This window comes from Triturus cristatus, chromosome 6, assembly GCF_964204655.1.
Source record: "Triturus cristatus chromosome 6, aTriCri1.1, whole genome shotgun sequence".
Lineage (NCBI taxonomy): Eukaryota > Metazoa > Chordata > Amphibia > Caudata > Salamandridae > Triturus > Triturus cristatus.
In genome coordinates, this window is record NC_140589.1 from 787,726,187 (window position 1) to 787,752,676 (window position 26,490).

The 26,490-nt window shown below is 49.3% G+C and overlaps 1 protein-coding gene across 1 annotated transcript in view; it reads right to left on the minus strand.

Moving 5' to 3' along the window:
• Window positions 1-26,490, minus strand: part of LOC146817879 (interferon-induced, double-stranded RNA-activated protein kinase-like) — a 512,572-nt gene that overhangs the window by 268,971 nt on the left and 217,111 nt on the right. The gene's annotated exons all lie outside the window — the stretch shown is intronic.

The following is a 26,490-nucleotide window of genomic DNA, read 5'->3' on the forward strand; positions in this document are numbered from 1 at the left end:
AGTCCCTGTCATGCGGGTGATGCGTACGCCACGTGTCCACCAAGCCCCAAGTATCTTGCCAGACCCGCCTGCTTTTGGCCACCCGGCAAACCGCCGACTGTGCGAGGGGCGGATGAGACCTGTCCAACTCTACATCCAACACTGAATTGAAATCCCCCCCCAATACCACCGCCCCGTCAAATATTCTGCCAGTTGACCCGACAGTCTGGAAAAGAAAGCGGCCTGATCAACATTGGGGGCATACACACTACACAAAGCTATATCCCTTCCATCCAGTCGCCCCTGCACCGCCACAAACCTGCCCTCCGGATCCACTAACGTCCTGAGTTGCTGAAAAGGGACACCCGCCCTCACCCAGATCAGAGCACCCTGGGCAAACTTCGAGAATGTCGTGTAATACAGTTGGCCCCTCCAGCGTCTACGCAGCGCCTTCCCCTCTTCTTTGTCCAAATGGGTTTCCTGAAGGAATGCTACCTGTACCCCTCTCCGCACTAAATACGCATGGACTTTATGCCGCTTCACCATTGAGGTGAGCCCTCTCACATTCCAAGTCATAAATCGCAGTTCAGGGGGGTTCCCCATCCCATCGTCGAACCAACCACCCACGACGGGACCCCCGAGGCACACTGACAAACCCCAACAACCGTATAACTACCCAACTCCCCGAGCTCCCTCCCCTCCCCAGAACAGGCGCTAAACTGTAGGTACCCATCCAAATACTACCCCCAACAGCAACCAAACCCTCTGGTAGCCACCAGAGTCTCACTTCGTCCGTGAGGTTGAGGTGGTGGCTCACCGCCAGACGGGCTTGACAACAGTCCTTATCAAAGCATCCTTGCCCAGACACAGCCAGTCGTTCCCCGGCGCTCCACTCCGTTCAGGCCCCCCCACCCCCCCTTCTTCACGCCCCTCACGACCAGCCACAAAGCGCCCTCCCAGAGCCGGTTGCCCTTCAACCCCGCAGGACCCCGCCATACCTCTCTCTCATTGTCTCGCAGCTCCCCACTATCTGTGCCCTCCCAGCCGACGTCCGGTAGCACTCCAAACCTTCAAGCGTCCAGCAACTCATCAGCAGTCCCAGGGGTAACATCAGGTAACTCCTCCGCAGCACCATCAGAATGGGAGTCCTCAGTGCTCCTCCGGGAGCCCGATGCTTCGCTGAGCTGGGAGGCCACCGCCCCGGAGATCTCCGAGACCGCCTGCAGGGTAGCCCGCCGCTCCAGCACCGTCTGGGAGGCACCAGGCGACCGGACCCCCGCCTGTCGTGCCCTGTTGCGTCTGCTACGGCGGGGCTTGGCCAGTGCCCCCATCGGCCTCCCTCCATCCGAGTGCGCCGCCGCCCGGGTTCTGGTCGCCTCCAGCCAGCTCCAGGCCGCCGCGGGGTCAGTGAAGAACGACGTCGCTCCATCCAGCACCACTCGGAGGCGTGCCGGGAACAACAAGGAGTACTGCAGCCCCTCGTCCCGCAGTGCCTTCTTCACAGCCTGAAAGGAGGAGCGTCTGCGCTGGACCTCCATGGGGTAATCCGGGAAAATGGAAACCGGGACATTCTGCACCTGGAATGGGCCCTGCGACCGAGCCCTCTGTAAAATGATGTCTCGGTCTCTGTAGTGCAGCAGGCGGGCCACCACCGGCCGGGGCGGACGGCCCGGGTCCGGGGGCCGAGCAGGCACCCTATGCGCCCTCTCCAAGGTGTAGAACCGCGTGTGCCCCTCCGGCACCACCACCTCCTGCAGCCAGGTCTCCAGGAAGGCCAACATGTCACCCCCTTCAATTTTCTCTGGCAGACCCACCACTCGGATGTTGTTGCGGCAGTTACGCCCTTCAGCGTCCTCGGCCCTCTTTTCCAGGACCACTACCCTCCGCAGGAGGTCCGCCGTCTGGGTATCCGTCGCCTTCTGGGCCGGGGCCAGCGAGTCCAACCTGTCCTCCGCAGTTTCGACCCTATCCACGAGCTTCCGGTGATCCGCCCGAAGCAGCCCCAGATCCGTGGACACCTGGGCAATGTCCGCCCGCAACGCCGACTTCGTGTCCGCTATGGCCAGGAGGATTTGGTCCAGCTGCCGCTGCTGGAGGCCCACCGCCGCTTCCGCACTCAGTCCGACCTCTCGGCCCCCGACAGTGTCCCCTGCGGAGTCCGCCGGGGCTCCTCCCAACTTGGGACGCGGCTTGCCCATGATCCCGCACCCGGTACCTGCAGGCCGGCACGAGGCCTCGTTCACGAGACAGCTGGCAGCACCCAGGCCCCGCGTGCCCTGCGTCTGCTGCGGGGACCCTCGCCGCTCCGCTGCCGGTCAAGTCCCCCACCGGGGTGTCACTGCTGACCTCCTCGGGGCACCACGATACTCCAAGCCCCCACCGCACACCAGCGGCCGCGTCCTCCGCCGGGTCTGAGGCCCACAGCCCCGGGTCAGAGAGCTCTGCGCTTCAATGTCGCTCGCTGGGCCAGTCGCTACTCCTGTGGCCTCGCCCGCCTTCCAGCCGCACAGGATCCGCCGTCCTCCCCCTCCGCTCTTGGCAGCCTCACCGGCGCCGCAGGCCCGGCTCCTCTCTCTGGCACGCCGTTCCACCTCGGGGGTGATCCCCAGCGGCAGCGCCAGTTCGTGACCTGCAGCTGCGAGCCTCCCGCCGTGGGCGTCCACCGCTGCACTCCGTCCTCCACCCGCAGGCGATCGGCACTTCCTGTTGCGCCTGCCGGGGCCCCCCGCACTTCCGGCCGGCCACCAACGTACTGTGGGCCGCGGCCGCTCGTCGTCTCACAGGCCGCCCAAGATGGCCGGCAGCCACCCGCCTCCACCTCGGTCGCAGTCGCGGCTCCCGTCTCTGGCCCCGCGAACCCGGCCAGCGGTCTGCCCCAACAGCACAGGGCAGGTGGGGGGAGCCCTCCAGAAGCTCCGGAACGCCGGGGGCACCACTTTGTACAGGATCTTAGCCGGGCGGGATGCGGCGCTCTTCGCTCACGCGTCAATGCCCGTCGGCTGCTACGCCACGCCCCCCCCATACATTATCATAATATGCAAACTTACCTGAACATGCGTGAAAATTGTTTGCAAGGTATGCCCTTGCATACAAACGACATGCAAGAAGCCAGCTCAATACATTTTGTATACAATTTCTAAAGTCGTGAAGTGAACACTGCTGCTAGTGAAGCGTAGTGATGCCATTGTCGACTAATTGCCTCCTCACTGATGTGTTTCAAGGCATACAGGTTTCTAAGTAACATAACATAACATGTGTATTTGTAAAGCACACTTTCACCCATAGATCTCTTGGCGCTGAATAACAGATGTTTATTGTTACCCAACTCAATGGTACTTATTTTATCGACCTCAGATGGATGAAAGGCTGAGTGGACCCTCCGGGATTTGAACCTGTGAACATGAGGTCAAACACAGCCCCCTGCAGTGAATGCATTAGTCCACTGAGCCACCAGACCCGGCTAAGTGCACCCACCTGCAGCCCACACAGGATCTGGATGACCGTGGATTGAGTGAAAGAAACAAACGCCTCCGGCTTTTGAAAAACCCGGGAGTTAAGGAATCATTGAACCTGCCATGCAGTGATGCGCAGTTTAGAGCAGTATTACTGTCAGTAGGCATCAGGAAAGGATATGTGATACTGTGGGCTGTGTGTGTGCTCTGCTGCGAAACAATACCTCCAAAACTCATCATTAGGCCCTCAATGTGTGGAGGTGTGTGATGTTGAAGTTGAACCACATGCATCACACTGAAAGTGCACATGCTGGAAATGTGGGTTTACTGGAATTTCACGAACAGATACAGTTTTTACAGCTCTGCAGATGCGATGTGTGCGTGAGAGTTGACTGGTGCACTTTTTATTTAATGACTTTGTACTACGTCCAAGACAGTGCTTTTTCCACTTGTGTACATGTATTTCCTTACTATGGCTGCTGCACTGACACACTTAGAATTGCAATTCCATTTATAGTGAAATTAATTGTCATTGCATTCATTTATATAGCGCTTACTAGTACCCCAGACAAGGTGTTGAAGTGATTGCCAGTGTCGTGCTTCTGCTTGCTTCCCTGAGGGGCATATCGAGTATCCACCCAAGTGAGCAATGTGCATGTTTAGTGTGGCCATTGGCCAATGTGCCATGCGAGGCCAGCTGAGGCCTATCAAGCAGAGAAATGACGGGGTTGGGGTGGAGGATAGGATCGTTCACAGGCACAGCCCCAGTGATGGTGCGTCCATTGGGTCGCTGGAAACAAAATAACAATATCTCAACTAGAATCACTCTAAAGGACAATTAGACATGTATGTGTAAAACATTACGTGAAAAGAAGAAGGGAGACTCTGGAATGATTTTGAAATGTGCAAATGGCATCATATAATTGTGAACGAAAATTCAAAATTAGAAAGAAACAGTTGTAGCAGCACTGTAGGCAAATAAAATGCGTAAACAACCCGAATTGGGCTTGGTGCTCGAAATGTGTACGTGACACAAAGGTGGCGACGCAAGTGACAATTGTGAAGTCAGAGAAAACGGCGCATGGTGCAAATGTGAGTAATTATATACAGTGAAAGTTGAGGCTCTACGCAATGGTTTACAATGTTGGATATAAACGATTGAGAGCAATTTGAGTAGAACCACAGAAGGAAGTGCGCCAGCAGTTGCGCTGAGGGGTTGAAGACGTTTCGATCCTATCAATCAGGATCATCTTCAGGACCGGGTTGTGAATAATTGCAGTGCTGGAAGGGCACGAATCCGCAAAGGCGTGTGGTCGGGAGGGGCGTCAACGGTCTCCAAAGGTATCCGGATATCCTGGTTGTGGAAACCTTCAGGTCAAGGGTGAAAACATATGCCATGTAAAGGAGGACATCGGCGGGGTAAACGATTACGGCTCCTCGGTGTCCCGTGTGATGGGCACTATGGCAGGGAGACCTTATGTGGTAGACTCAATCCAGTGGTGGGCAGTCATTCACGGACTCGCCACGTTCATTGGGGCTCTGGGGCATTGCCCCACTATGCCACATGGCCCCATTTGCATCGCATTACAAATCTACTAGTTAACGAACGAGTAGACACTGACGATAAGGCTGGTCAACGGGCCATGCCCGAAACAATCAGGCAGCTGTAGGGGGTGTGGGGCTGCGGCAGCACTCAGCAGGGTTTGGCTGAGACTGACACAGCGCACTAAGCGCAGCGCAGCAGCAATAGTAGTGCACATGGTCGGTTTTGGGCTGGTCGTTTTTGCGACCAGCACGAACATGCGCACTAGCTTTCCCCTTAGGGGAGCAAGGGTTGCTTCATGCCGCAGCCCCGGTCTCCTAATGGGCGGGGAGTCTCCCTGCTCAAGTCAATCCTGTCGCTGTAGGATTGGCTGAGAGCCACCTTCACTGCGCAGTATGAGAGGCATAATACAGGCATTGGGTGCCGCGCGAGGGTGGCACTTGGTGGAAACGTATGGCCAATCACTGTGGTTTATATGAAGCCACGCAGACAGTGATTGGCCATTTCCTTCATGAAGACGCGCCACACAACATGACACACCTCGTGTTCTTCAGTGCCTGCCTGTGCCCAAGTGTCTACTACTGTACTGCTCGTCGTCCTCCTGGCTGGTGCTCGGGTCACTCACCAGATTGACGTCATGTAAGTCAAGTGTGCAATGCATGTATTTTATTTGCACTGTGTGTCAATTCAAATCATTTATAATGTGTAAGATCATGATGATCATCGTCGAGGGTCTGCCAAAAGAGAAGGCTGTGCCTCCCGCTGCACTGCGATGACTCTAATTTATATTTTGGTCCGTCCGTAATGCTTTGTGGGGGAAAAAAATGAATTAATGAAGCAAAGAGGGATTAATGAGAGAGAGAGAGTGTTCTCTGGCAAGTCACGCACTTTCAAACTGTTAGGCCTCACCTCACGCTAAACCTAGAAAACATTTTGGGGAGTTCACAAAATGCATGGCAGGCCTATTCCACAAATTTGAATCTATTAAGAAGCCTTGTCTACTGAGTACAACATCTGTACGTGAAAAAGGGGGCAGCTCGGCAGCTCCTGCCATCCGGGGGGCGGCCATTTTAGCCAGTACTGTACTGGCTAAAATGTCTGCCCCCCTGGATGGCAGGAGCTGCCCCTGTTTCACGTACAGATTTTGTACTCAGTAGTCAAGGCTTCTTAGTTTAGGCCTAGGCCGCCGCCTGCCATGCATTTTGCGAACTCCTCAAAATGTGCAGTACTGGTAGTACTGACACGGGCGTGTGTGTGTGTCTGTCCCATGGTCTGGAAGAACAGAGCTCGTGAGAGCACTGTAATGAGTTCAGCAGTCTTCAGCATCAACAGGCGCTCGGAGACAAAGTAGTGCAGTGTCAGCAGTTAGCTGAACTCCGTGGCTGCTGTTAGAGTACGGGTACGACTCCGGAAGCGCTCCTCTCAGAAGGAAGAAGGCACTGTGCGAGTGCGACAGAGAGCCCTGGCACTTCTCAGCAGGAATCAGGCAGTGATGGGGGAGTCACAGGCTAGCAGGAGCTCGCTGCCTACTTTGGAGCAGGGGTTCGGGGTTCGGTGTGTAAGTAATGTAAGTTACATTACACAAGGAAAGATTCATTTTTTGTTGTTAGGCACGGGGAGATAAGTGATTTGCCCAGAATCACATGATGTTGTTGAGTCGACCCCGAGACTCAAACCCCGATCCCCAGCTCAAATTTGAAAGTAGGCAGCGAGCTCCTGCTAGACGTATTGTAACTGGTGCTCAATTAAAGCACTCCATATGAACTCAACCAGAAGATATTGCCAATATCTATGATGTTATATATTCCAGGGACCAGGCCGGTCGGACCGTTCATCTCTGGATAACCCAATGACCTCCCATGCCGCTCCTCCCTCAGATTCTGATCTTTAACGTTCGGCCATTGCGTTATTCTTTGTGCTCACCACCACCATGCAGCCCCCCACAGCAGATACGTACAAACAGGGCAGGCACACACCACAAAAGCCTGACCCTAGACCAAGACATAAAACAGACAGAACAAGACGTGGCCTCCATTCACAAATTTTGTTTCAAGATATTTTGCAGTAGTCTTCCTTCACAAGCAGTCATTGGGGGTAGAATGGCGTACACTCAGCACAACAGCGCCTACTTTGTCTATGACTTAAAGCTTCTCTGTTAGGCGCTGCATAGAATGGTAGTTATTATCCAATGCTAAAGGAAGTCTGGATTGAGCCACTAGATGGGTGTAGATATGGGTGTAGCTCAGTGCCCCAATCGCATTGAATACGGGGACGCACTGACTTAGTGGCAAAAGAATAAGTGGTCACCACATAGCGCCTCACTAGGGCCAAAAGCACGGCACAAGGTTACCGGCGTGATTGACCAAGTGGTTGTGGGTGCGCCGCTCGCGAGCGGATTTTAACCCGTGGTTATTTCGGTGTTTTGGAGTGTACCTATGTCTCAAATCCACCGATAGTTCATTGTTAAGCTGATTAGCCTGCAGCACACTGAGCTGGGCACCATAACCAAGAGTTAGGCCTGCAGGAGAAGTAGCTGAAGGAACCATATAGGAATAGGTCCAGGTGTACTTCGGGGGGCATTCCCCTGCAACCAAAGACAGATTTCGGGTTGCTTCAGTGAAGACCTTCCACCCGCGCTTTAGCCAGGGCGGCTTGTGGGTGGTTTAGTTGTTATATAGCAAGGGTGCGGTCGTTCAAAAAGTTTGGTAAACACCACGTAGAGCCTCATGGCGTCAGGGCATTATTGACCATGCAGCATTCGCAACATTCAGAATAGGGCCGGTATTTGCACCAAAGTTTCCGGTTGGTTCCCACAGACTTGTCCGCCCCCGAGGTTACCCTTTAGGGGTAGAACTTGAGACTAGGGGGCATCTCCTGCTCCGGCGTCACAAATAAGCGTTAGCTACGCGGGGATGGAGTACCATGCAGGTCTTGCCACCACTGGGTTCCCCCCAGTCGATGGGATCATTTTAGGTGGGACCACGAAGTTTACGGTTCCTGGGAAGCTTCCAGCCGTAGGGCAGTTAGCAACAGATAAAGTATCAGCGTGTGGGTATCAGACATCTGCTTTCTGGGAGCACCGTGCCCTGGGAGCACGCGCGTTGCCCTAATTCTGAGGCCTACCCATAAAGGGGCCAAGTAGCAAAACAAGTAAATAGGCTCCTTAGGCGGGTCTCGGGCCTTACAGCTGGGTGAAACCACCATCATTTGGAGATAGGCCCAGGTAAAATAGGGCCTTTCTTAATGTTTAGAGGACCATTGCGGTTGGGGGTATCCCCCACCGGATTCACTGGTCACGTACCGCTGCTGCGGGAGACTGGGATCCGGGTTTACGGACACGTTACCGCGCTAGGGGCGCTGCCAGCAAACATAGGGTGCTGCTGTCCCAGTAACTGGGGTGTCAGCGGGGCAATCGCAAGGGGACAGTATGTCAATAGTACATCTGTCACGCCCAGGGTGCACTAAATCTCCACTTCAACGGAGCAGGAATTTGGCACCGCTGGGGATGCTCTGGGTTTGTGGTGGGGGGCACCCCCCGCCACCCTCCTTCTGAGGAGCATGATGGGAGGGGCGTAGTAGGACTTAGTCAATCCTCAATGCTTGAACTTTACTGACAGCGTGCAATGTTTAAGCCAGACAGATTCCCGTAGCTGGTATACCTAGGGGGTTACATCACTGAGGGATCTGTAGGGGCTTAATTCCCATAAGGAATAGGGGATGGTGGGCAGGGGCAGGAGTCGCCCCTTGCCCATGGTCACGCGCTGGCAGCTAGGAGCACTCCTGTGCTCCAGGTTTAGCAATCAGAGGGGGCTGGCCAAAGGTTAAGTAAAACCCTTCTCGCCTTCATAGCCTAAGAGGGCAGGCCCAGAATTGTGAAGAGGGTAACCTGCCCGCATGGGGGGCGAATAGTTCTTGGCACATCTCCCCAGGCCCAACGGTTCCTTTATTTCAGCAGACCCTATCCGATTAGGATAGCGTCTCGGGCCTTGGGGGCTTAGATGGGGCCATCTACAACACCAGGAGCTATAGCTCACTGGTAAGTCTTGGGCCTGTGGATATAAGGGATCTCACAGGGTTTAAGTCCCGCTAGCGCTGTCACACTGTCATGAAGTGGCAGAAATTCAAACTCTTCTTTCTGCTAGGATGGTTCCCTTCCAGCTAGTTGCAGGAAGCCCTAGATAGGAGAGGTGGTAGGTAAGACTATAGCGGGTTGGTGGGGGGCCCTGGCTGTGACGGTCAGCCGCCTCCAGGGCTGTGGCGGAGTTACAGGGCGATCTGGAAGCAGGCCGGTACAAAGAGTACCTCTGCGTGGCACCAGAGGTGGTGCCTGAGCCAAAACGAGGAGCCTCATGGGAGGTCCCGGAAGCCGTGTCGGCGCCCCGCTAGTCCTGCGGGCGGTTGTGGGCCTGAACAACCGGGGGCTTGCTATGCGACGCTCCGCCCCGATAGGGGGGGCGTGAGTAGAATTACCAACGGCATGTGATCATAGAAAGAATCACCTGGAGGGCAGCAACGGCGGGCATCGCTCCCGCGCTGCCCGGCTCATCAGGCGGGCAGGCGACCCAGTTGGTTGCCTGCCCTTGGATCGCCCGTAAGATAACCCACCCATTACATATTCTGGAATTATGTAATAAACCTGCAGTATTTTGTTACCCAACACCAACTGTCTTGTGTGTGTCATTTGGGTAACCTATTATGGGGGAGGGGGGACAGCGGGGTGCCCCTGGGGGTACTATGCCGTTGACTGCGGCCCCCGCAGGGGGCCAATAGGCGGTCGGTGCCTTAGTGGCCCCGGGGCACCGGTCACCCCTCCCCACCCCCTCCCACGGGGGAGCGGGGACGCAGACCGGAGCCCCCCTCCTCGGGCTTGGCCGGAAGAGACGCGCAATGCGTGTCACTTCCTGGCCCTGGTGTGAGGGGGAGGCTATTTAGCCTTCCCCCACCCTTCCTGGCGACCTCTTTGTCGCCCACCTCGCCTTTTCCCTCCCTACCGCTTACCCGGCGTAGGCGTTGGGTGGGGGGGTTTTTCTGAGCGTTGTAATGTTTTCCTTTTTTGTTGCAGGCGGAGTTACAGGGCGATCTGGAAGCAGGCCGGTACAAAGGGTACCTCTGCGCGGCACCAGAGGTGGTGCCTGAGCCAAAACGAGGAGCCTCATGGGAGGTCCCGGAAGCCGTGTCGGCGCCCCGCTAGTCCTGCGGGCGGTTGTGGGCCTGAACAACCGGGGGCTTGCTATGCGACGCTCCGCCCCGATAGGGGGGGCGTGAGTAGAATTACCAACGGCACGTGATCATAGAAAGAATCACCTGGAGGGCAGCAACGGCGGGCATCGCTCCCGCGCTGCCCGGCTCATCAGGCGGGCAGGCGACCCAGTTGGTTGCCTGCCCTTGGATCGCCCGTAAGATAACCCACCCATTACATATTCTGGAATTATGTAATAAACCTGCAGCATTTTGTTACCCAACACCAACTGTCTTGTGTGTGCCATTTGGGTAACCTATTATGGGGGAGGGGGGACAGCAGGGTACCCCTGGGGGTACTATGTCTATGACTTAAAGCTTCTCTGTTAGGCGCTGCATCATGGAATGAGGTCTCCAATAAGGAGAGCGCCCGGGCCGGAGAGCTGGGCACGTATTCAGTGAGCCTCAACATCATGAACCTTGATTCATTTGGTAATAAGTCCTCTGATCTGACCAACAAGACATCATAGTGCCAATATCGGCAACACTCAGTTCTCATACAGCAACATACATAAATAAACCACACAACACCTTGTTAGTGGAGAAAATTGCTGCAGGTTTATTTGCATAACAAATATGCCAACATGGTTGGTTATCTTACGGGCGATCTGAGGGCAGGCCAGCCCCTATGCCGCCTGCCCACCTGATGAGCCAAATTACACCGTGGCTGTCGCCAATCGGTGGTTACCAGTTTTGGGAGGGGCCACTTCTCCTAACAGTGGACAGCTAGTCCACGCACTTACTGACGCCCCACAGGCGGGGGGGAGGAGCGTTCCAGGCCTCCCCGGTTGTTCAGGCCCACAACTGTCCGTAGGACTAACGGGGTGCCGTCGTACTTCCAGGGGACAAGCTAAGACATCCCTGGGTTTCCTTGGCTTAGCACCCTTAATGTGCTGCTGCATCTAGTACCCTTCTGTACGTTGCAGACTCTGGATCACCCTGTAACTCCTCCTGCAACACAAAACAATAAGTTAGATTCTTCCCCTCCCATTACCACTCTCTGGCCGTCTACAGGGTAAGCGGTAGGGCGGGAAACAGCGAGACGGGCAGCAGACAAGAGGCTGCACTGTGGGCGGGGGAAGGTATTTGTACCCTTGACCTCCCCCCACGGCCGCAAGTGATGCGGCCCACTGACCCCCTGGTCACTAGACCGGGGCACTAGTGTGCTGACTAGTGTGCCTTCCTGTGGCACTAAGGCGGCCGCCCTGTTGGAGGGTCCCCTACGTGGCCCCCCAGGCAGCCTTGGCATAGTGCCAATATCGGCAACACTCAGTTCTCATACAGCAACATACATAAATAAACCACACGACACCTTGTTAGTGGAGAAAATTGCTGCAGGTTTATTTGCATAACAAATATGCCAACATGGTGGGTTATCTTATGGGCGATCTGAGGGCAGGCCAGCCCCTATGCCGCCTGCCCGCCTGATGAGCCAAATTACACCGTGGCTGCGGCAATCGGTGGTTACCAGTTTTGGGAGGGGCCACCCCTCCCATCAGTGGACCGCCAGTCCACGCACTTACTCACACCCCACAGGAGGGGGAGGCGGAGCGTTCCAGGCCGCCCCCGGTTGCTCAGGCCCACAACCGTCCGTAGGACTAACGGGGCGCCGTCGTACTTCCAGGGGACAAGCTAAGACATCCCTGGGTATCCTTGGCTTAGCACCCTTAATGTGCTGCTGCATGTAGTACCCTTCTGTACCTTGCAGACTCTGGATCGCCCTGTAACTCCTCCACAGCTCTGGGGGTGGCCACCGTCACAACCAGGGCCCCCACCATGGTAGGCATCTTACCTACATCCTGCTGATTCCCGGGCCTCTCCCAGGACCAGCCAAAACCAGTCCAAGCCTATACTGGACAGGAGGCCAGCATGCCACTTCTAGACAGGTGCCCCCATCCTTTCTCAACTCCCTGTGGACTTAAGACTGATAAAACCAAACGCCCCCCAGCAAACTTACACCAGGGGGAATTCAATTCTGGCAGCAGGACCCTCCTATCCTGGAAACTCAACTCATTGCCTCCCAGCTGTCAGACCCCGGTGATGAGCGGGGAGGGAGACCCCCCCCCCCCCCACTGCCCGGGCCGCTGCTTCTACAGAAGCTGTTCCAGTGCCTGCACACTTCACCACCCCTCCCAGGGTGGCTTCCACCTGGATGTCCCCTTAAACGCCTTGGGTTTCCCATCGCCCCAGTTGTAAGCATGTCCTGCTGAGTTTGCAACTCGAAGGGGGGACCCAGAATCCGTGGTACCTGCCTCGCCCAGACCTTCATGTATATGCGCCCAGGATGACCTAAAACAACTGGTATGGTGTTGGTTCACTGTTAACCTTGCCTGGCTGAAGAGCGATAGCTTTGACAATATTACTCCTGACAAGATGTGCCAATGCGGGTGGAAGTAAAAGTTAACAAGCCTGCCTTCATTCCTCTCACCCAGTTATTTGTGTATAGCACTTGTCGGAGTATGTCCATCACATTCTGCCAGTCACCACCCCAAGTGACGCCTTGCCCTCCCAAACTTCTGTTAGTATACCAGGGAGCAGACAGGCAGTGTGGACTGGAGGGGAACCAAATGTATAGATACCTGCCCTTTCTTGAGTACTGGAAATGCCAAGTGTCCTTCACTACTTAGTAGCCTATTTGTGCTTAACCCAGGGGAATTCCCCAAAATTTAGCCCATAGCACACTCGTTGGATGACAACTTCCACAGCCTGCATTGCTGCCAGCCAAGGCTAACGGGCGGGAGAATTTGCCCATGTCATTTTTACTCTACCCAATGGTACTCGTTTCATCGACCTCAGAAGGACGAGATACTAAGTGGACCTACCAGGATCTGAACCTGAAACCAGAGGTAGGTCGAACCCAAGCCTCTTTCAGTTCTGCCGCTCCACATGCCTGAGAACATGTATCCCAGGGCAGACTTCAGGCACCTTAACCCATACTTGGACATGCCTGAGCTAAAAACCCATCTAAATGGCCTGACAACTGGCTAACCACCAACATTGCAGTCCGAATGTTCGCTGACTACTCCCAAGGAAAATTCGCTTAACTGAAGCAACTGGTAACATGCCATCAATTAATCAATATAACCTTAACTCTAACTGCAAAATGTGCTCTGGTGCTTGTCCGTATTAGTGCTCCCTCCGATCCCTATCAGCCCTAACCAGGCACCGTGCACCCTCTTGGGACTGGCACACTCACGCCCCCGCTGACAGAAAGTGCCTATTCGTGTGTAGCCCATAACCTCACGTTTATCACTGACGGTATACCAGGGTATGTGAAACTCAGCTAGCTCTACGCTGAGTGCGCGTTATACCCTCACAGGTATGTCTTTGCCAATCCCGTTTCTGGCTGCAGATCTGATGACATTGCCAACCCCAATCCCGGGCGAAATAGCAGGAAGCCATACTGCTACCCATGTGAGCCGCTGCTGGTGCTAATGATGGTACCAATATCACCGGTAAATTAGACGCTGTACTATAGCCTTAGAGGGCCATTGCATCACCTTCTTAAAGTCCATGGCTAACCTACTCACAGTATGGCCGAGGCAAGAGAGGCTATCAATTTAAAGCCCATTGAGATGATCGTTAGATAGACCCAACAGGGAGTGAACCTGTGAAAAGAGGTAGGGACCACCACCACCACACCCTGCCTGTGAATCAGTCCAGGTTTACTTTGCCCTGTGCGGTAGTGCAGCCAAAGTTCACCGGCATCTAACCTGTGCAGTGTCATGTTCTGTGCAGTCCCCCTCATGCTTCCACTGGGCACCTCTGCCTGATGTGTGTGGTCCCCTTACATGATGACAAGATGAAGCATGCAAACCTGCCCCCAAACTCAGCGGAACACCCACATGTGCGAGCTAGCCACCGTCTGCAAAGCATGCCACCCATATAGTGCTTTACTTTCTTTTGCTCGGGGGGGGGTAGTCCTGTCTAGAGGTGTGTGTATAGAAAAACATGTGTCCTGGAAGTACCTATGATATAAGTACAAATGTCATTACTTCATAATACCTGGTGTGTTTAATAAAACTAATAACAAGTCTAACAAGTCAATCAGGCATCTCTTGTTTACTTTAGGCCTGTTGGATTGAGGGGACACAGTGAAATATGGAAGATATCTCCCTTGGCATGCCATCCTTTTAGCACCATATTTACAGCTTTTATACACGTCGCTTAAATCGTTGCCATAATGTGTTCAAGGCTAATTAGTTTGAGTTCTGCTCTTGTCAACATCCCCTCTAACCAACAGAATTGAGTAACCACTCATGTTTGTTTCTTGTACAAGTCGTACCCGGTAACCTGGCACTATTATACCAAATTGAGCTTTTCACAAACTTCCTATCAAAAGTATATCATGTTGCGCAACTTGGGACACTAATACCTCATCCCTACGTACGTTCAGGCCTGGAAACACTGCCAAAGGTAGCCTCACCTTAGTACCTGTTTAACCATTAAATAAATACTGTATAAGGGAACAAAATATTACCAGTGCACCTCGCCATAGGCCTTCCATCCTGTCGTTATATATAGGCTGTTGCCTGTTTGAGCTGCAACCTCTATGACTATTGCATTTCACTGCAACTTGTCTGGAGATGACGGATTAGCAGCAGGTCCATGGGAATAGGCCATGAGGCGTGGCATTGCATAGTACCAGTGACTTGGCTGTGAGGAGCTGCCATACCACTGTTGTTGGCACCTGTAGTGCGAGGTTCGGCTGCCTCCCCAATAAAATGAATTGGCACAAAGTAAAGACCCTCATGTGTACATGTGCAAAGCTGCTAGGTTGGCAGTGGGCAACATGCCAACATTCAATTAATGTCATTACGGATCCATAATTGACTGTCCTACCCGTTACTAAAGAACTCTTAGGAGACAGACCTTACAACAATGTGCTCCTGGGTTTCTCGCTGTGCATCAATGAATAAACCTAATTGTGCCAAAAGACGGCAGAAGGTTCAATGCCGTAAAGTATGATAGGTGGCCATGATCCATGATAGTTCCCGGAAAGTGCGATGCTCGCAAACCATACACGGGGAAACCAGTTGCACGTTGTCAGCTACTATAGAGCAGGGTCTGAGTTTGTAGAGCCTCCCCAACCCAACAGCTCACATTGTGACTGGAGTGTGCCTTTAGTAACCTCCGAGTAAACATCTGCAAGTGGGTCAATGTGGCAGGAACCACTCTAATCGAGCACAACCTGCAGGAGCTGCAGTTATGATTGCATTTAAATTTAGTTTGCAGAGATTTTGGTCCCAAACCACCCGAAACTGCAGTGTGATAGATGTAAGAGTGTTTGCTGAGATTTAGGCCCCAACAATGCAAGACTGTCACTGGCCCTCAAAGGAAATTCCCAAAACATCTGTGGACCTGCCTGCCACCTCTTTAGGCTCGCACGCAGCGCCAGCTGAGACATCTCCCTCCTGGCTTCTGAACCAGCTCTGGCAACGCAGCCCCCCTGATTACTTGGGGCCCTGGCTACTGAGATTACGAATACATTTTTGGGTCTCTCATTCGGGATTTTCTTCGCTACACACCTATGTACGGACATCCAACACAAGCCAAGCTCTGGGTTTTGGACAACCCCACAAGTTGACCAACAATCTATCCCCGATTGACCCAATGGTGAACATGTTATAAAGAATTATTTATCGTTGGCCGCCCAAAGGAGCATCCTACGCTGGGGATATGTAGGCATCACATGATTTCTTTTCAGTATCTGTATTGTTCCTAATATCCTTCTTTGTGCTATTCTACCTCATGTCAGACTGCCTGCGAATACAAAAGCTGGGCTGGCATCCCCACACCAGCAAACAGCCAATTCTACACAACACCCGGGGGAGCCCTTAATAAAAGGCGAGGATGGTGGAAATGCACAAGATATGCAGCGGCCTTCTAGTGTGCTGACTAGTGTGCCTTCCTGTGGCACTAAGGTGGCCGCCCTGTTGGAGGGTCCCCTACGTGGCCCTCCGGGCAGCCTTGGCAAGACCCAGAACCAGTACCCAACCTTAGAGCACTCCTGCTGAACGGAAAGGCAGCATCAGTTCGAAGCATGAAAAAGAGGTGGCAATAGGAAACAGATTAGAAGTGGACACAGAAAGAAGGGATAGGGAAGGAACACATGTAAAAGAATTAAGAAAGCTTAGCCTGCCTAAAAACTGCGCCTCCACCGGCCTCTTGGATGCATATTTCCCGGCGAGTGTTTCTGTGGTTGAAACTTTATGTTCAATTTGAACGTCTTCTGCCTCTAATAGGAATTGTTTACCCTCTGTTACAGCAGTACTGTGTGTACACATAGATGACACATACACACACCCCTTCCTCCTGTCCCACTCTTAGATGCGGTGTGCGCTGCCATCTGCCATTGCTCGTACAGCACTCTGACTGACTCATTTATGAATGAGAGCTGTTTCTACGACGCTGGTATATAGCAACTGGCCTCGACTCAGTCTCCTTGTAGTAGTAAGGGGAAGGTCAACATTTTTGTTTTCACAGTGTTCTTTGGGAATAGAAGGTCCAAACGATGAAAAATAAATAAAAAACGAAATAAAGCAAGTCCGAGTGTTTGCAAAGTGGCTACATTGATTTTATTCACACCCAAACATATTAACGCTACTTTACAGAGTTTGCCACTGAAGCAGTACTTTTGTTTCCTTGTCTTTTTTTTAACAGCATTGTTTTCCCGGGTGAGGAAGTGCACCAATCGTGGGGTACTGCAATGACTGATTGATGGGTGGATTGGTAACCATGTTCTTCCTGCTTACATTTCACATGCTTTACTTTGCTTTGGATGTTGGTACTTTTTATTTAGGCAGCATATTGCTCTCTTGTCTAGTGCGTAATTTGAATGGAGTTGCAAGTATATTATGGTTCTAAAAGCACTCGCTACCACCTTCCTGGCCTGTAGCAATTTTCAGAAACAATAAAAATGTCATGATAACGCTGATGGTTAATGTTTTTCCTAGAGAGAGATCAGAGTTTTGTCTAGTGGACGTTTTGACTCATGGAAAGGTAGCACAGAAGGTTAATGTGCCTGCTGCAAAGAACATGTACCTGATGCGGATCACAAAATGCACATCATGTAAATAGGTCAGTGAGTCACTGCTTTTGTCAGAGAGATCCTTTTGTTACTTGCAGTTTTATAGGTTAAAATCCTAACATACAACAGTGAGCTATTAACGGTCATCTAAGAGCTACATGCAAACTGCAAGGTAAAAATTAGAGCGTTATGTTCTTCCCCCAGTCTTTGTTTGATATCTTAATGTTTCAAAAATAAATTGTTATATTTTTATTTTCAGCACCTGGTAAAGCGTGACAAGTTGACAACCACTACCTAATTTTTGGGCAATTTTTGGGCGAAGAACAAGAGGCCCCAACCTCCTCTGCTGCTCTTTCACCCAGGCTACAACCCAGCAAACACCAGCGTTAAAGGTAAGGGAAAAGATGCTATATTTCTTTAGATTGGAGTTAGGGCTATGTATGTGGTCACTCTACATGGTGGTTGGGGTGGGTGCCCATTTTGAACATTGTAGCCTCAGTGGATGGAATTTACTAATAGCCGTAGCCCTGTGCTTTGGCCAATAACGGTTGTTTAAGGCACTATCTGTCCCTTGCCTTGTTAAAGGCCCTCAACTTCAAGCAGTGTCCGTTTCAGTGCCTTCAGCAACCAGTATGGCACACAGAGGCAGCAGGCAGTAAGGCTGTATTTTTAGCAGTCATGTTGTGCAAAGGAGAGCTGTTGGAGATATAGTGCGATAATGTACAAGATATATGTATTTATACTGAAATTTGATATTATTGCACCAAACCTTATACGCTGTACTTTGATTATTGACAGGTTTCTTTAATATTGGTAAGGCCAGCTTCGGCATGATGAATACAGTAGAACAGCTAATTGCAAGGCCATTCTTTGGACGGAAACTTGAAGAGAAACTACATATAAAGCAATTAGGACCTGATCAGCCTGACCTAAAACTAAAACAAGTTACCCAGGACAGAGGAAAAATGTACAAACGTACATTCTCAAACACCTGGTACACAAAAGCTTACAGGGTGCGCGTCAAAATACTCTCTGTTCTGCTTCCCTTGCTTGCTGTTTAGTGGTGGACAAAACAAGGAGTGATAGACTTGAAGCATTTGTCTGATAAAATAAAGAAAATAAAGAAGCATGCACACACAAGAAGCCATATGGAATGCCTGACCAGACTGGGAATGTTGGGAGACACGATTGAGCACCACATAAGCGATTTATACCACCAAACAATACAGAAACACAATGAAGCAGTTGATAGGAATAGACACATTCTATCAACAATAATTGATTGCATTAGTTTCTGTGGTGCTTTCGAACTGGCATTGCGAGGCCATGATGAATCTGAAAGTTCGTCAAATCCTGGAATATTCAGAGGCCTTGTGGATTTAATAGCAAGCATAGACAAGGGAATGGAAGCACATTTAGCAAGTGCTACAGTCTTTAAGGGCACCTCTAAAATGATACAAAATGAACTCCTTGAGTGTATGCTAGGAATTCTGAGAAGCCATATTGTCCAAGAGGTGCAAAACACAGACTTTGTGGCTATTCAGGCTGATGACACCACTGATGTGGCCACACAAACACAGTCCGTATTAGTCTTTTGGTACTTTGACAAAGACAGTAAAGTTGTGGAGAGGTTCTATGGTTTCGCACATTTAAGAGACTCTAGTGTAGAAACCATTACTTCAGCTGAACTGCGTCAACAGAACTTCATTTTTCCAGAGCAAAGAAAAAAAATTAGCGCACAAAGCTATGATGGTGCATCCGTAATGAGTGGAAGCCTTGGTGGAGTACAGAAAATAATTAGAGATGTGTACCCTAATGCTCATTATGTACACTGTTAAGCGCACCATCTTAATCTTATTATGCAACAGGCAGTATCAAAGATCTCCGAGACACAAATTTTCTTTCAGGATGTAGGAGGCATGGCAGCATTCTTCTCACGTTCCCCAAAAAGAACGGAAGCACTTCAGGAGATTATGGACAAAAGGCTTCCAAGGGGATCATCACCTCGTTGGAACTTTAACATACAGACAGCCAATCTAATCTATCAACATAGGGAGGCCCTTGAGAAATGTTTCGACGCCATAGAAGCCAATGAAACCTTTGATTACAAAAGTCAGAATGAAGCCCGGGGCTTTGCTAGAACACTACAAGATAGAGAGTTTCAGTTATTTCTGTTTTTATTTCATGACATAATGTTTTTTGTCAACATATTATACGAGCAGTTACAAGCACGAACCATAGATACGGTCTCTGTGCAAAAATATACCAGTATGTTTGCCACCAGCATAAACAAAGTGAGAGATGGGATTGACAATTTAGACAGCAAACTGCCAGAGGATTCTACTTTTTCAAACCGCAGGAAAAACATCAGCAGTCTGGTCCGAATTGCAAAGGAGATTTGTGACATTATAATTGTGCATGCACAAGAACGTTTTTCTTTCACATAACATTTGGCGAGTGTCACATTATTGCAAAGTGAACACTTTGCAAAATATGATCAATCCTTCCCTGAGCAAGCTTTGAATTAGGCTGTGGAAGCGTATCCTATGCTCAACAAAGGGGACCTGTGAAGTGAGTTGACTGTACTGTATGGAATGAGTGTATACCGGAAGGCCACTGATGCCATTTCTTTGCTGGCTTTAATTCAGAAACTTAATATGAAAAGGTCACTTACAGAGACAGTGGCTTTACTAAAAATTGTCATTACCACTCCTATGACAACAGCAGAGTCGGAACGATGTTTTTCCACCTTAAACAGAATTAAGACATTCCTGAGGAACACAATGATTCAGGAAAGACTGAATGCTTTAGCAATGCTCTCTATAGAGAGCGACCTAGTTAAAAGTATCCCAGACTTTAACGTTCAAGTTATTGAAAAGTTTGCTGCTCTTAAAGACAGATGTGCTGATTTTATCTACAAAAAGTGAACAATATGTTGAATGCTGCTAGTTTGCAACCTGTTTAGTTGTTTGTTAAATAAAAAACATCTGTGAGGTACTCAGAAATGCATTGTATCTCAAAGTCTGTTATGAAGCTCTGTGGTTATACTGAATAAGCAACTACCTATGTTATATGACATCTCTTTATTAATGTAATAACTGCACTTTCACAATTGCTTTATTAACCTTCCTGCTTTCTCAAATTTGCTTGAAAATTCACCATTTGTCCACTCTTTTTTCAAATTTTTCTCAGGGGGAGAACCCCCCCAAAGCCCCCTTAGGTTGTTCGGGCTCGCTCACTACGCTCGCTCGCTACGGAGCAGTATGACAATTATTTTATGCCTCACCCCTTTGAAATGTCATCGGCCGCCACTGCACAGCCCCTGTCAGCCTCCATCCATTTATTTACTTGTTCCATTGGTTTTGACAGTTGATGACTCATTGCAAATGTTACGGTTACTGGGCACCTTATGTGACTATACCTATAAGCCTTATAGGTATAGTCACTCACTTCACGGTGGTCAAGGGCCTCCCGCTGCTCTGAGCGGGCACTCTGTCAAAGTATTGTTGAACGGGGGTAGGGGGTGTGCGGATACACAGCAAGGGCAACCTCGCAGACCCCATTTGCGGCACTGTTCTGGAATTTAAAACAAACATGGAGTGCCAAACCTAGAACTTTAAGCTTTTACTCAAATCGTGCTTCCACTGTTACATTTGTGAACGTAGCAACCCATTAAATGATACTTTCGCCCAAATATGCAGAAACGTACGCATGCATAAAAGAAGAGACATACACACACTACGAACCTCACAAATACACAACACTCATAAAGACACACTGACACTCGCTTTTCGCATCAGACCGACTTGACAGCCCTTTCTCCCACCCTATGAAAAGACAAAAAGTGCAGGTTTTAGCTCACATTCTCACCCCATATTGCTTCGAATTTAAATCCTTCAACAATGCCGGCTTTGAGAAAATCGTTGGAATTGATGATATGACTAAAAATGAAAATTAACGGATGACGGATCCCCCTGGTTGAATAGTATTTTCGTGCAATACATTTTTAGTTAACAAAACTTTTCTACATGGCTTGTGCGGGTGATTCAGGGTTTTTAAGGTGTGCCACTGTTTTAGCGCATGGACAGTTTTGCATACAACCATTTTTTCCCTAACCAAAATCTCACGTCTTCTTGTGTACACATCAATATATCAAAGGACGGAACACCTTGCCAGGCCGTGCTGCTCACTTTTAGCACTTTGTGTGGTTTACATTAAAGTCACATTCCTGGTCCAATTACTGGTTCAAGCCAGTAAGCCACCCTCTCACTTGCCAAATATCGCAGGGCACCACACGTACCGAATTGCAACAGCACAGATACCACTTTGCATGTGTTACAATGGCACAACTACGTTTAGACCGACAACTGTGGCAGAGTTGTGATGTCTAGTAGCAGTGGATTTTGTGTGTTGTTTACTCAGGCCATGATTTTTGTGCTCACGGTGCAACTGAAAGCCCTGCGTTGCTTCTTAACAGGCTGCGAAAAAAGGGCTTTCTGCACTTTATTTGTTAGGTTTGTGTGTGTGTTTTGTGAGACTGAGTTGTCCAAAAAGGAGTCCCCACGTACGCACACACGACCTCCTGTTAACCTTAAAAAACACATCACACTCAGCGGGTGAACTTACTTGATATCTTATTCTTCCCACACCTCAGGACCATAATATCTCAGCACCAACAGCTCCAAGGCGTGATTCACGAATCAATACTGCGTAACACAGGCATGGTTTCCTTCACACCTGCGATCAGAAACACTGCACAGATCTGGCCACACACACACGGCTACCCTTAGACATAGACACACAGCACAGACCACACCTCTCACACACCAACTGCCACCCTCAGGCCTACAGCACAGATGAGGTCTCTCGCACACTATTTGCAATTGTAACGCTCACAGCACATACCCCCAGCCTCTCGCACACCAACTGCTACTACTGCGCAGATCAGGCCTCGCTCTCACACAGTACTGTACCACACTACCTGTGCTTACATTGCAACTAGTGTGACGTGGAAGGGCTGGAGATGCAGTACTGTGGGGATATGTAATAGAGAACAGACCTGCTAAGGCCGGGCAATGGGGAGCAGTAGAGCCGATCTAAGAATGATCGATGTATTTAATAATTGATGATGATGAGAGATTGATTAGTCGATGAATCAATCTGATGATTTTGACTCGTGTCACGGACCGGACCGGTGTCTCACTAGTCTCGACTCTCCACTCTAGTCTCGACTACTGAGAGGCAGAGTGGCCGATTTGCCCAGCAACGGCAGAATGGCCAATCACTGCATGGCTTAATAATAAGCCATTACACTGATGTTAAATGCTAATTCCTAACTATATCAGGCCTGAAACCTATGTTTTTTTCAGTGAATTTCAAAGGTTTTTTAAATGCTAATTCCTAACTATATCAGGCCTGAAACCTATGTTTTTTTCAGTGAATTTCAAAGGTTTTGTAAATGACAATTTTTAATGTATTAATTGTTATACTGATTATTTTGATACTGATTTACTACATTTTGTAAACTGTTTATTTTTAGATATTTTAATTTTTTAATTACATTATACATTACAATACAAAATATACTTTCTCAGAATGAATTACTTTAGTTTAAATACTTTGCAAATAGGCAATAGACTTTTAAGCACAGTAGTTACAGTTGTTGCAATGGGCAACACAATTTCAAACACAATGCAACATTGAGCTCAATGTGAATTTCTAGTCAAATGCAATTAGTTACTTTATGGATTACTTTGCTAACCAGAGGACTGGATCCTAGATTCAGTCCTTGGACATCTCCTGTAAACAGTTGAGTAAAAGCCTTTTGGTTACAGTAGAGATTTTTAAGGAATATTATTGTATTTTAAAAGTTGACATTAGAAAAATGTTCACATAGAATCACCAATGTTATCCTATGGCAGAAAATTCACTTAGCAGGTAAGTAGTGTTATCGTTAATTTTTCTTACTCAGTGGTGGATCCTGGATCCAGCACTGGCCAATCTCCTGTAAACAGTTGAAAGAATGTGTTTAAGTCATACAGACAATTTTTTAGGAATATTTTTCGTTTGTGAAAATAGGCACTTTTTTGGTGAAAACCACACAATGGATTCCTATGGAAGGAAATACAAGTTACTGGTAAGTACGCTTAGAATTACTTTCAGAGTCAGTGCTGGGCAAAAAGATGCAGCCTGGGTTCTCTCCTGATAACAGGTGAGTAAATCAGAATTCATAGTTCGGCTGATTTTAGAGGAATATTTGTAAGTTTCAAAAATGGACACTTAGTAACTTTTCTGGTGAAAACCACACAATGGATTCCTATGGAAGGAAATACAAGTTACTGGTAAGTACGCTTAGAATTACCTTTCAGAGTCAGTGCTGGGCTAAAAGATACAGCCTGGGTTCTCTCCTGATAACAGTTGAGTAAATCGGAATTCGTAGTTCAGCTGATTTTAGAGGAATATTTGTACATTTCAAAATTGGACACTTAGAAACTTTTCTGGTGAAAACCACACAATGGATTCCTATGGAAGGAAATACAAGTTACTGGTAAGTAGGCATAGAATTACTTTTCAGGGTCAGTGCTGGGCTAAAAGATGCAGCCCTGAGTTCTCTCCTGATAACAGGTGAGTAAATCGGAATTTGTAGTTCGGCTGATTTTAGAGGAATATTTGTACAATGGTGAAGGAAGGGGGTGGGACCTGAGGTGACGTGTGCAAATACACCCTGTGGCGCGTTTTAAGTTGGGGAATTAATTCCTCTTCAATCCAGAGGTCCCCTGGTGGCCAACTAGCCCACCAGGTACCTCCAGTATGCGCCAGGGATTTGCGTTGCAGAGAGGTGTTCAGAGGCCATGCCCCTTTTTACAACACTCTGCAACGGAGCTCCGTGGCGCTTACTGGAGGTACCTGGTGGGCTAGTTGGCCCCTAGGGGACCTCTGGATTGAAGAGGAATTAATTCCCCAACTTAAAACGCACCACAGGGCGTGTTTGCACACATAGCACCTCAGGCCCTGCCCCCTACCTTCACCACTGTGCAAACGCGCCCCGTGGCGTGTTTTAAGTTGGGGGATTAAATCCCCTTGAATCCTGAGGTGCCCACCAGGTACCTCCAGTATGCGCCAGGGAGCTGCATTGCAGAGAGGTGGCTCAGCACACAACTTGAATACAAATATAATGGACAAAATTATTCGTCATAGTCAATGTATAAGCAAATGAATAGTGTATCCCCAAAGATTCACGATAAACTTCAAAGTCTTGAAGGTGAGTTTTCTTTATTTGGTAATTCAGATTTCCATTTAAAATTACAGCATACAATTCATTGCCAATTCATAGCCGACGCGTTTCGTCCCAACGGGACTTCTTCAAGGCTATAAAAATACATATATAAAACATACATTATTATATACAATTAAAATTATCAAAAAATGGAAACAAATTGATCAAATAATAGGTCCATTTGTTTTATGTTGGAAATTACTATATAGGATTAACTGAAGTAAGCTTCACCAATAGAACTTTGGCCCATCATTGGCTTTTAATATCAAATTGACCAATCTTAATCAAATTAAAAGTGAATATAATAACTAGCAGGTCAATAATGATGATAAATAAATTTGGCCTGTTTTGCTCAAAAAGATTAGGGACATCGTGTCAGAACCTCAAAAATGTCTTCAAAAATTGCATTAAAAAATTGTTGGTAAAATAAATGTTCTAAACTGTTAGATTACATGGCTTCAAAAATTATTGCGTAAATTTAATTCACATTAGGCTGTATCCCCCAGTCTGCTTAGATTCACAGATTATATTGGGTACAATAATTGTATTAGGACTATACCTCAGGTCTTGAAGTAATAACAGTTTTTTCTCTCTTTTATCATTTTTTGATAATTTTAATTGTATATAATAATGTATGTTTTATATATGTATTTTTATAGCCTTGAAGAAGTCCCGTTGGGACGAAACGCGCATACTGGAGGTTCCTGGTAGGCTAGTTGGCCCCCAGGGACCCCCAGTATTCAAGGGGAATTAGTTCCCCCTCTGCAAACGCACCAGGGGGCGCGTTTGCAGAGTGGTGTAAGGAGGGGGCGTGGCCTCCGGCCCGATCCTGGTCTTTTTTTTTTTCTTCTTTTGTTTTTTTTTTTTTGAAGTGGGGCTATATAGCCCCCCTTGAAGTGGGGCTATATATCCCCCCTTCTTTTTCAATTTTTGTGGCCCTGGGGACCCCATCCCCCAGGGCCTGCCCCCAACTTTTGTTTATTAAAAAACAAAAAAACAAACCAAAAAATCTATAAAAAAAAACAAAAAAAAAAATCGGGAAGGGGGCCGCGTGGCCCCCCCTCCTGAGGCCATAATTTGCCCCGGGGACCCCATCCCCCGGGGCATGGCCCTTTTAAAAAATGTTTTATTTTTTACGGCGGGGGGCTGCGTAGCCCCCCTCCTCTGGCCACTTTAAGGCCCCGGGGACCCCATCCCCCGGGGCCGGCCATTGTTTTTATTTTTTTAATCTGGGAGTGGGGCCGCGTGGCCCCCCTCCTAGGCCACTTATGGCCCCGGGGACCCCATCCCCCAGGGCCTGGCCTCTGTTGGGGACCGTGGGGGGGTCCCCAATCCCCCCACGGTCCCAGCCGGCTCCCCGCGTCCTGCGGGAGCCAGCATTGCTTTTCCACATGGGGAGCAGCTAACATGCTGCTCCCCATGTGGAAAAGCAATCAGCTTTGTTTCATTGAAGCGAGACAAAAAAGTCCTGATCTCCCAAGAGGCGTCCCACCAGTTCTGGCCCCTTGTTTAAGGTGCTAAAGGTGCCCAGGTGGCCAAAAACAAAAACTGAGACATATTTTGACCCAGAATTGCTCTGAGAACCAGGAGGAGACAGGGACCAACCTGCACGTCTATCTGTCTGAGGTACATGATCATTCAGACTGACTTTGAGGCTTCTCCTGCTACATTCTTTTCTGCAGCAGCGAATCATTTTCAGCGGTCCTTCCTCAAAGGGGTATCCGACCTCATGTAACTGTCTTCCAGGCCCAATCTACTTCTGGTGTCCATTGTGGTCAGCCATAACTTTCGACTTTGACCTGGTCTCGTGCAACTAGATATCTGCAGTTGGCACTCTTTAGGCACTTGTTTTTCATAAAAATTGATAACTCTGTTTCTACTCATTTCGATTTTTGTCGTGTTGGTGTCAATTTATTCAAATGTACCCTTGGTATTTTTTTGTGTTATGTCTTCACTTTATTTCTGTTTGATT